Genomic DNA, 12268 nt, shown 5'->3' with positions numbered 1-12268 from the left:
AAGCAGGTCACGGTCAAATCTGTTGGGGAAATATTCAAACAAGGTTCCGATTGTCTAGAATAATTAAAGAAACAAATCAAAGTAATAATATTTAAACAATAAGAAATATACGAAGATCTCAATTGCAACTTTTAAAATAGTAAATATTATTCTCTGACTAAAGAATAAGATTATAGTTCCCAAATAAAGTAAAATGAGTTAATAAAAAAAATAGGAATGTGATTATTTTGTACAATTTGAACTCTCGATTATTGTATGATTTTGTAAACTAATAAGTCATAACTATAGATAAAGGTTTGTTAATTCTGCTTCTTGATTGTAAGAAAGTGAGAGTTATTTGTTGTCGTCGAATTTTAGTTTCTATCTATATAATTTAGACATAAAATGCTTAAGTTTTGGATGGAATTCGTGTTAAAAGCAACTTCACTAATGAAAATAATGGTAGTGATAAAGACAATGAATAATGCAAACAAAGATGATAGTGATGAAAGTGTCACGACACCATGGAACATGAAGTTTTTTTTTTTTTGTTCATCTTTTAAATTAAATAGATGTATATAACATCGAAAATTTATCTTTAATAAGTGATAATAATAAGTTATTTGTAATTATTGATATTGCGGTAGCTATTTTATTTTTCATTTCTTCATATTTTTAAAAAAATTGATCCCGTGGATTCTCTCGTAATTTTGTTTCTCAATTGAGCTTGTAAAAAGGAAACTTAAAGGTAGAAAGAGAAAAGAAAATAAGAAACACACGGTAAAAAATTGGCCGGTTGGGGAGGTTCCCTTTGATCGTGAGACCGTCACTTGCAAAGGACGGTTGTGCTAGCCTTTTCCGTGTAAATGCAAGTACGCAGTCCCCGTGACAGGCGGTGTTTCTCTCTACAGTCACACGCCTGATCAAACCAAACCAAAGACCAAATGACAAAACCCATTCAATCGGAAACCATGCAGCAGAAAGAGAGCTTCAGACCGTGAAGATGACTCGCAGGTCGGTAATGATGACCGGGATGCAGAGTGAGGACTGATTAGGCCAAACATCAAGTCATCTCTTTCGGCGAAAGTGAGATGTTGCCCTATTCACATCTCTTTCTTTATCTAATATTCTTCAATGCATTTTATAAGTGTTCTATTTTCAAAAATAATTTCTAGTTAAAAATAATTCTTTCTTTTTCTATTTTTTAGAATAATTTCTAAGTATTTTATTACTTTATTTATTTATTTTTTTTCTCTTCTTCTTCAACCTTTGGCCGAGTTGCTAGTTGTGGGATAACGGCAATCGGCCAAATGAGGGCTGGTGAGGCCGCGCCTCATCAGTTGAGCCTCGTTGGTAGCTAGACGAGGCTCAACCAAGCCTTGCTTAGGCAAGGAGCCTCACTCCATTTGGAGAGGCCAAGTTTGCCCAATCACCGACGGGGCTCAACCTCGCTAGATTTGGGCGAGGTTGACGCTTACTGCTCACCGGTGGTTGGATGAGCCTTGCCCAACCAGGCGAGGCTTGATAGTGGATGGGTGAGCCTCTAGTGAGCTTGCCAACCCAATCGGTATTGGTGGCGGCGGACGGTGGTGGTGGGGTGGCGACTAATGGCGGTAGCAATGGAAAAAGAAGAGAGAAAGAAAAAGAACAACAAGAAAAGAACAAGAGAAAAGAGGAAAATGATTTTGGGTTAGCTTGATTCTGAAATTGTTCCCGAGAATAAAGAATAAGCTTTTTTACTCCTTGATCTTGTTCCAAATCTATTCTTGGGAACAAATTTATTTTCAGAAACAAAAAATTTACGAAACGGATTTTTGTTCAAAATCTATTTATGGGAACAAAAGAATATAATCAAATACTATTTGGCAAGTTGCCAAACGCGCCCTTATCAAACTACAAATACAAAATAAGACCAGTCTCACAGCATGAATTGTCGACTATCATGGTTTCTCATAACTCCCTTCCTACATTTCTCAGCATTGGCCGTTGGGCATGCAAATTGGCAGTGATGTTGATCACTAACTTGCCCAAGAAACGGATTACACTCTACTTCTCTCTTACGGATGGAGCGTAAAGAGTAGAATTCAATGACTTTTCATTTGTTCGAATGAAATTCGTCCTTGCTATGTCTAGTGAACAAACATGCTATGTATGTGAGGAACAACGAAACGATGAGAATGAAAGAGACCAGTTTTTGTACTTCTTTTGCACAAAAAATGGTGCATGATCTATTGGTTAGTTCATGAATCATGACGGGCGACAACGGGAAAAGCATTTTAAAGAGAGATGAGACTCTGAGATCGAGAAAAGCAGTCCATTATAATTGAGCTCGAGATAACTAATGAAGATAGGGCAGTACATGAGCCTAAATTTATTTTTTTCTCTTTTGGGGTTAAAAATACACAAGCCTAATTAACCATCCAATGCATGAGTTGATTTCTGTTCATAAAAAGGCCACCCTTTCTTACTACATTAATTATCTCGAACTTAATCATGACAAAGGACTGCTTTTCTTGATCTCGGATTCTGATTAATCACGTTGTTCAAAGTCAGCCATAATGGCAACCTCGACAAAGTCTCTTCCCTTTTACCAAAAGATTTGCTTCTTTGCTTTGAACTGATCTTGCTTGACCAATCGTATCTTCAACTCCCCGTTTTCATTGCGCGTTCTCTCATAGTTCTTGGTAAGTTATTGTACTATAAAGCATACTTAGTCGAAGCGGTTTATGATTACCTACAAATTAAGCATGAACATGACAAAGATGCAAAAATTGAACCCCGATCTAGACCTTTTGCCTCCTCAGTCCATTCCTCCACTTCTTTCCTCCTCTCCATCATGTATAATTTCGTAAACCAGTTTTAAAGTACCCGACTATTGGAACCAAAAAATAATGGAAATTTTGGAAATTTGCATTGAAAACACAAATACAAATGGAGGTAGAACTTCCCTTTCTTTTTTTGGCCAACTCTTCCCTCTCTCTTACCGTGCGACTGTGTGCGTATGTGTTTCACGGGCTCCTTTCCCGCTCCCGTTCCCACCCCCATCCCTTTTACCGGGGGATCGCGTGTCTAGTGGGCAAAATAATCGAAATGCTTTTATCTCTAGCTGCGTGCAACGCATGATTTTCTCCCATACGAAAATGTGGACAAAAGCAGCTCTTGGAGCCGAGAAACGACAATCCACCTAAAAGTCTTCAGCAACTTTTAATGAAAAAAATGCGCAGCCTTCTTTGAAGAACAAAACCAACCCACCTAGAAACCAGCGGCCAACGTATTCAAAGCTTCAATATGAGTGTTTGAAGATCAGTGGATTTGAAACAGGATCTGATCACGGTTGCGGCCTGCCCAGGCCTGAAGTGCAAATTGGGCGGGTCTATGCATTGTATTTTCTCTTGGGACCTGGCCGATCTACCTAGGCCGAAAAGCCCATGCAGGCCCGATCATCTTGTGAAAAGGTTAATATTTTTTAAATCACAGGCAGGGTTTTAGATCCAATACCAGTTGGCCCATTTTTCAAGCCTAGTTCAAAACCAAAAATCTCAACCGATTCGGGTTTTCTTCATACCTGTTTACCTCACCAAGCCCAAATGCTTGCCATCAGCTGGGGACTCTCTCCGCGCCTCAGTAGCGCGACAGGGATCTCCATCAACGAAAGCACATGCAACTATGCAAACGCCTTTAGAGCGAGCTCAATCGATTCATATCGTATTGGTGGACAAGGATTGACGATGTTCTTCCAATGGCTTAGCGACATCGATTTGGAATCAGGTGATGTATTTGGCTCCGATGGGATGTTCTCGTGCCGCTTCTCAACCTGCCGAGGGAGATCCGAATCAAAGATTAGTTCGGTTTGCTCCTAGTCCTAAATGCTTTTATTTCTTCTTTTTTTGGGTGTGATCGTGAATTTCCAAGTTTTGGTTGTAATTATGAGACGAGGACTGAGGCGTTTGGATTTTGTTTTCTAGAGTACGAAGCCATCTTTGTGGGAGGTAGGGGTGAGTATTGGTCCAGGGTTGACATTGGCCTGGCCTAACCCTACTAGTTTGGTCCAATTTTCAGGGGAATTGAGTTGGTCATTAGTCCTAAGATCTTTGGATCAGTATTGTGCGGATTGATTCTCAATCTTGAGAATTTAGGATTGATTTAAACTGGACTAACCCTGACTATATATGTTGTACCTAATATATATTGTAGATATATTATATGTTATATATAGTATTCTTATATTTATTCTAAAGAGCAAACTCTCACTTAAACCTCAACCGGTGTTCTCTTCAAGTACTCTTGTTCTCCTTTCTTTTTTATCCTCTTCTTTTCTTTATCCTCTTCAATTTTTATTAGAAAGAAATAATTTTTGCTCGTGAGCAACCTCGGCCCTTCTCGCCGCGCGATGATTGCCTCGCTCGGCACTTGCCTCTCATCGCTTGTGCCACTTGTCGCTTGACACTCACCTCGATGCTCACCAGGCTTGTTGTTTGACTTTCTTCGTTGACTTTGCTTGTTGCCAAGTAGATCGAAAGGAAACAAGCCCTAATTAGAAACCATCTTCGCTCGTGAGCAATGCTCATTGTTCGCCACTTGCCTTGTGGCTTGCCCTCGTCTCATGACTCACCCTTATTGATAGATATATAATTTGAAATAATACGTTTGTCTTTTTAGGGAATACAAAAAATGAAAACAAAAAAATCATTGGTTGGTCTCAATCAACCGGATTGAACCCATAGGGTCGATCCAATCTTCGGTTCTAGGCTTAACCGGGCCAATCTTTGATCCCAAAAATTGAGTACCAATACTATGAGGACTGGTTACTAAGTTAGGTGCTGGATCGGTCCAATTCGAACGATGATTACCTTAGCGGGAGGTGTGATGGAGTTTTAAAACGGCCGATGGTAAGTACAATCTACTTTGCAAAGGTGTTTGAGTTTGGGGATGTGGCCGACATCAACATGTGGTGAAATGCTACAAGTGTCTCCGCAAGAGGGTCAAATGCTTTTGGAAAAGCATTTTATCAAGAGTTAATACCTTGAAAAATCCCAAATTGATACACATGTGACAAATTTACCCTAAACTAATTTTTGACCACCAAAAACCTCAAATTGGTATACCTTTGACAAATTTATTCCAAATTGGTACACTTGTGACAAATTTACCCTCTGTTAGTTTTTGTTAAATTTTATTGTTAAATTATTAAGTTAAATGACACGTGACAGTTGACCGGTATACCAATTTGGGATTTTACGCTCCGTTTGTCACAGTTTACAATTTTTGTGATTTTTTTGTAGTATTAATCTAATTTAGCAGATGGTATATTTGTCACAAATTTACCAATTTGGGGTTTTTTGCGGTCAAATAAATTAGTTTAGGATAAGTTTGTCATAAATGTACAAGTTTATGGTTTTTTTTATAGTTAGTCGGGATAAATTTGTCACGGGTGTACCGGTTTGAGATTTTTCATAGTCAAAAAAATAGTTTTTGGTAAATTTATCATAAGTGTACAAGTTTGGGGTTTTTCAGGGTATTAACCATTTTATCAAAACCTTTGTATTTAGTTTAGGGTAAAGAGTTTTCACGAAATGTATAAGGGACTTCGATTTAAAAAAAAAAGAAAAGGAAAAAGTTTAAAATTGCAAGGGCGACCCTTCTCGACAACTCAGGCGAAGCCGGCAAATTCTTTCTTCTCTTTGTGACCAGCAATGACACCGTCGAGAATCTTGTCCATTTTCCAGTGTATTCTTTTAGTGCCCTTCTCATCCCAGTGAAGACCCCGGCAGCTCTGGAGAGGGGAATTGATCGGGTAGGTCGAAGCCTCCAGAGAGCATTAACAGTTCGATGAGCACAGACATGAAGCCCTCCTGATATGTACATTTTCAACTGAAAACGGCCCTGGATATTGGAGGTCATTCTGCCAAGGAGACGGATCTCTTGATCGGGTTGATCGGTGCACCTCAAGACAAAGCGATCGCCAAAGAAGTTCCATGCTTCTTCTTCTCCTGTCGATCCGAAAGTCTGGACCTGCTTATTGCTCAGGACCTCGAGCTCCACCAGCTGTCTCCAGTGTTCACTACATGGACAGAAAACAAGACTTTAACCGTCATAATTGATAACCCGAGAAGCTAAAATACCAGGCCTCCGGACAAAATTCTACTCTTGGACCTTAAACATCTCCGTGGCATGCTCTGCCCATGAGAAAATCACGGCTGAAACTTCGCCCACCTGAAGGCTCATGAACATCCCGTGCTCGCTTGCTATGTCTCTGAGCAAATGATGCGGTAAGGAAGAGGCCATTTGATGCAAATCCCTACGAGAGGCAGCCTCTTAGGCTGCCGTAGCGAATTCGCAACTACGCATAGAATTTTGGCCGAACCCGAAGTTTGGCGATAACGAAAAAGACCAGAAGGACGGAGGCAGAAAGAAGAAAGCGAGGCAACCGGAGCAATAGTGAGATTTAAAAAACCATATCGAATGTAAGTTTGTTAATCTAGTGTGGCGGCTCAATTCCTAAGGACTGAATATTCTGTTTCTAGATGAAAATCAAGGCAAAATCTTCATATGTATTCCTAAAATTGTTTTCACATAATAGTCCTTGTCTATAGACTTGTTGCAACACTTAATGAACAATGACATAAGATGGGGGCAGCGAACCTTTGGAATCATATTTTATAAATGGTCATCCTACGGACCACTAGGCCTAGGGAATTAATAATTTGTGTTTAAGAGCCTAGTTGATGTGCGATGCATGAGCATATTTCTTTTTGAGAAACATAGGCTGCCTTATTTTACTACATAAATTAACTCGAGCTGAATTACGAAGAAGGATCGCTTTTCTCGATCTCGGAATATGATTAATAGCACCATTCCGAGCCAGCTATGATGGTAACTTTGACAAAGTCTCGACCCTTTTCTTAGCCGACATACTTCTTTGGTTCATGCTAATCTTAACTAATAATCACTAAAATTCTTCCCTCTTTCACGGCATATTCTCCCCGTAATTCTTGGTAAGTTGCTGCACTGTGAAGCGTTCTTAGTCAAAGCGGTTTATTACCTGGTGTACAAATTAAGTAGGTAATGGAGATATCGATGTACGAAGATTTAACGAATTTGATATGAAGCATATCAGATCACGGGCTCTCTGGCCCGCCCAGGCCCGAAGTACAAACTGAGCAGGTCTAGGCAAGTAATTTCTCTTGGGCCATGAAGCCCGACCTTTCTATCAAAAAGTTAATAGTTTTTAAATCACGGGAAGGGTTTTAGGTCCGATACCGGCCCGCCCATTATTCAAGTCTAGTCCAAAATCAAAATCTTGGACAAATTGGGATTTTTACTCCAAGCTCATCTGCATCACCATGCCCAAAAGACAAAAATTCCGACATTGTCACCGCCATTGAATAGCGCGACGGAGATCTCCCTCAGTGGAAGCACACGCAATGGTGCAAACGCTTTCAGTGCGAACTCAATCGATTTATATATAGAAGTCTTGGGAATAAAAGAACCACATATAGCAGCATGGATTCAATTAAATCTTCGTATCTAGATTATTATATGGGGCTAGTAAAATTTGAGATGATATGGGTTTATAAAAAGGAAAGCCCACCAAAATGCAGGTTTGAACGAGTTGAGACTCTTCCCAGGTTAGACCGCCTACGGCAAGGCCTCGACTCGCTGTGCTGTGACGACGGAGAGCGGAAGGTCCGCATCTTCGTCCCCATGCTCGGACGACCGTTGCGACTGACAGGAGATCGGGAACAGTCTGGCAGTGCGCAGCTGGTCCGCGACAACCAGATCCTCCCCAACGGTCACCAGATTGTCATCGGCCGCCAGCGGCAGTTTAACTACAAGTTCTACCCGAAGGGGTCCGGAGCCCCGAACGTCTATAGCTTGTCCTTTCTGGTCCAGACGAAAGACCATGGCATCGAGAACAATCTCTACCCGGTTCATGTTGGGATTCTGGTTGTCTTGTGAGACTGCTTTGGTTTTGGGTGTTTTGGAGGTACTGAGGTCAAAATTCTTTCTAGTTCTTTCGGTTTGCTCGCGAGTTGTATGAAGAAATGCCAGCCAGGTTTTTCTCAGGGAAACGGTGGATTAGATGGTTTGAGAGGGTGAGAGTTGAGCTTGCGAACTTTGTTCCTGATATTTTGCTTTATGAAATTATAGCTATATGTATATTCATTGGTGAAATTGCCACTGCGTGTATGTAATGACCAGAACGTGGGGTACTCATGAAATTTATATTCTGAAAAAATAGCCATAATCATTAGCTACAAATGTAATTATATTTAAGCTTTATTATTATTATTTTTTTATTTCAAGAAGAAAATATCGCAATACATAGAAAATACAAAAGAGTAAAGCAAATATAGGGAAAAAAATAAGTAGCTGAGAGTGCATATGCATCGTAAATATGGATTCTAATGGGCTTTTAGTGAGTCGGCTCGAATTTTCATAAGTTGTGAAATCAATGTTAGATAAGCATAGCCGGAAAATTTCAGTTTTTATTAGATTGGTGTAAATTATAATGGTTTCTAAGAAAACTAATGTGAAAGGGAATGGAGCTTTGTGAGATGTGCTAAACTGCAAAGTTCCACATGTACGATTACATGATGCTTTATTCAGAGTACATATGGACTATGTTGATATCTAAAGCAGAAAAGCTCGAGAAATTTACGGGTACTCAAACACAGAACACAAAAGATTTGGGTCGAGTATTCATCGGTTTCGGACCATCTTTTCTATCTTCTTCGCCTTTGTTTTCTTCTGCCAAGGTTCTTCACGAGTCTCTGAGCCCTTCTTGTGGTCAAGCTGTTCCCGAGGACCACTCCAATCACTAACCCCCTTGCATACCTCATGCACAAGATCTTCCAATCTAAATTCATTGCACTCCCCCAATCTTGATCTTCTCCAGACGTCGGAGATGATGGCGGTGATGCTTTGGGATCTCCGCATTTTTTAGATAGAGAAGTGCCACATAGCCACGAGTTTCCCTGTAAGAGTTGTTTTTGAACGAAGCAAACTGCCGTGATTGACCGACCAAAAAAAAAAAAAAATTGTCGTGACTGTGGTATCGGCCCGGTTAGACAGTTATAAGGTATATCTAAGACCGCAAGTGAAGTTAGTTGCATCAAATCTTGAGATATCTCTCCGGAGAGCTGGTTTTGAGAAAGGTCCAATGCTTCCAAATTCTAGTTGCTTTTGGCATTAATGCTCATAGAGTAGTCAAAGGCTGGGTATGGAAATAAACCCCTTATTGATCCATTAATATCCCCAATGTAGCTTTGTGGATCTGTCTCAGAATCTTTCATGGTAGTCCAATGCTTGAAGTATTTGGATGGCGAGCTACCAGAAAAGCTATTTTGAGACGGGTCGATGATTTGCAAAATAGGGAACTCAATTCTATCAGCCGGTTCCCCAATAAATTCGTGAAATCTATTACATTGCAATATAAGTACCCTCAACCATATAAGTGAGCCCAACCATGAAGGGAAATTCTCTAATGTGATTGTTTGCAAAATTCAAGAATTCCAATTTATTGCAGTTGCGAAGCGATCTTGGTAATGACCCTTGCAATTTGTTGTAATTCAAATCAATCATGTGGAAGTCCCCATTCGATTGAGGAATTTTTTTGATAAAATTGTTGCTCCATAGACTTATTATTTCCAAAGTACTACTCGAATGACTCAAACATTGTGGAAGAAACCTAGTCAAATTATTAGTCCAAAGAGCCCTATCTAGTCTTTTCTTGAGAAGCTTTGCTCCTTCCTTGTTATTAGTCCATATATATGAACATCCCTTACTCTCTATATCCATTAATGAGCATGAGTTCATAAAATTCCAGAATGTCACCATTTTATATCGATCTGATTCTCGCTTTCCAAGCTTTTCCCATTGATATAGGACCTCATTGAAATCTCCAACATATAGCCATGGTAGACGATTAGAGACATGGATGGAGTTTAAAGTTTGCCATAATTTCAGCCGCTCCCGATAATTTGTGGATGCATGTAAGAAGGATATCTTCATCATTACTCCACTATTAAGCTCCTTGCATCTAACATCGATAAGCTCTTCAATGCTAGTTACTATCTCCACCTGAACCTCCTCATCCTACATAAGTGCCCATCCTCCCTCGATTCCCGTGGTATTAATAATAATTGCATTTTTATATTAAAGATGCTTCTATACTCACTCAACTACAGTTTCCTTGTTCTTGGTTACTATTAGAAAATCAAGTTGATCCTCTCTCGAGCCACTAAGGCTCGAAGATACTGAACTGTTAGGGGATTGCCCAACCCCTAATAGTTCCAGTTCAACAACTTTTTGTATACCGTGGTGGCTTATTTGGGCTAACCACCAAAGTCTGTTCTTTGTCTCCTTCCCATACCTAGACCGAGGTGTCCAGTAGATTCTCCTCAACCAGCAAGTGCCTAGAGCTTTCTCGCTTTCCATATAGGGCAAAGCGATTATGTTTTTTTGCAGCCGGTATTTTAAGTCTTGCCTTTTCTTTCTTTGGAATCCATGCACATCTATAACTTTTGGTTGAGGGGAGGGATAGTACTTGAGTTTGCTGTATTCTCTTTCCTTCGTTCAAGGCTACATATTCCACCATTTGTACATTTGTTGAGTTGTAGACTACCAAAGCCTTATTCGACTATGTTTGATCCTTTTGCAGGTTCATTTCTTCTGTGAGGATACATGTTTCTGGTATGGCTTCCTATTCTTCAAGGCTTGGGTCTATTTTCCCATAAAAAAGTCTTCCAACACGTATTGTATTCTTTCACCTCCGCTTTCAACCAAGAACCATATCTACTAGGTTTGTCTTGGGCCAATCCTGTGTGCTGATATGGATATTTTGGGCAGAAATTTGCATAATGTCCAATGTAGCCGCAGGAGTAACAAAAATGAGGCAGTTGCTCATATTTGAAATCAATTCACCATTTCCCACTTGCCAACTCAATAATGGTTCTTGTCTCCACCGGGATTTCTAAGTTCAGTAGCACTTTAACTCTCCCGTTTTTGTATGAACTATTATTACTTGCTTTTAGTTTAACCTCCTCTACTTTGCCTAGCTTTGAGGCAATGTTTTGCAGGGCCTTTTCAGTAACCAAAGTGTGTGGTATACCCAGCAAATGTACCTAGAAAGCATAATGCTTACATTCGTAACAATGTTGAAGGACGTTGGGGTCTCCTTCCTATAATACAAGGAGATTACTATTGGAGGTTTGTTTGTATAAACAAATTAAATGCATTTTCCATGTCCCGCATAAAAAAAGTGGGAGGAAGTAGGCCAATTAATAAGTATGATTTTTTTTTTGTGTATCTAAATGAATGATTAGGTGGAGCTAGACCCCACCATACCCCTATGCGGGTGCATGATTATTTGGCACACTTAGCGGTTTAATTAGTACTAACCCCTTTGCTATTTTATTTTTATTTTTTGGTTATGTTATCAATTTTAATCAATTCAAAGGTTTGTTTAAAATTATAAAAATTATAAAATTATTTTTAAAAAATCGGAATTTTTTGAGAAATTTCAGAAATAAAATATAAAAAATAAAAATCGAAATTTTATTTATTTAAAAAAATTAAAATTAAAATTATTATTCCGAATTTTTGTTTGTATCTTTTCAAGACAACCTTTGGAAAAGATACCTTTTAAGTTTGAAACTTTTCTCGAAGGGTTGCAATTGTTTGATTTTCAACTTCTTTCGAAAGGATACGTTTGTTCATTTTGCAATTTTTCACGAAGATTTGCTTGTGTTTTAAGAGTATTATACATATATATATATATATATATATATATATATATATATATATATATATACATGTCAGTTTCGGAAAAACAAAAGTGATCATTTTTTTGCCTTTTTGAGCATTTTTTTTTTAAAACTACAGCTATCATTTCAATTGTTTCTTAGAAAAACCTTAGAGAAATACTAGAATTACTATCTAGTATTCTTAATTTTGAGACTTTGTTGTATCCTTGAGGATATTTGCTGGTAACCATTAGCAACTTTGTGGGGGTAAATAAATTTTTAAAGAAAGTGATATCACGTCTCAAAGTCTGACTTGAGTACTCTAAAAAATACGTCTTTATTGTTCTATCCAATTCGAAGTCATATTTTCCCAACAATTACTACCAAAGGACCAAGGCCCAGAGTCTAGCACACGTTTCTTCTCTTCTACCAGGTGGAAAATAAAGAGATAGTACCCAGGTTTGATCATTTCACATTTTATCATATCTGTCTTCCACGCTTTCTTCATAGTGTTGAAAAAAGCTTGAAAGTTGACAATCAGT

The sequence above is a fragment of the Eucalyptus grandis genome, chromosome 1 (genome assembly GCF_016545825.1).
Source record: "Eucalyptus grandis isolate ANBG69807.140 chromosome 1, ASM1654582v1, whole genome shotgun sequence".
Taxonomy (NCBI): domain Eukaryota; kingdom Viridiplantae; phylum Streptophyta; class Magnoliopsida; order Myrtales; family Myrtaceae; genus Eucalyptus; species Eucalyptus grandis.
The sequence above is the reverse complement of the archived record's forward strand: the minus strand, read 5'-3'. Positions refer to the sequence as shown.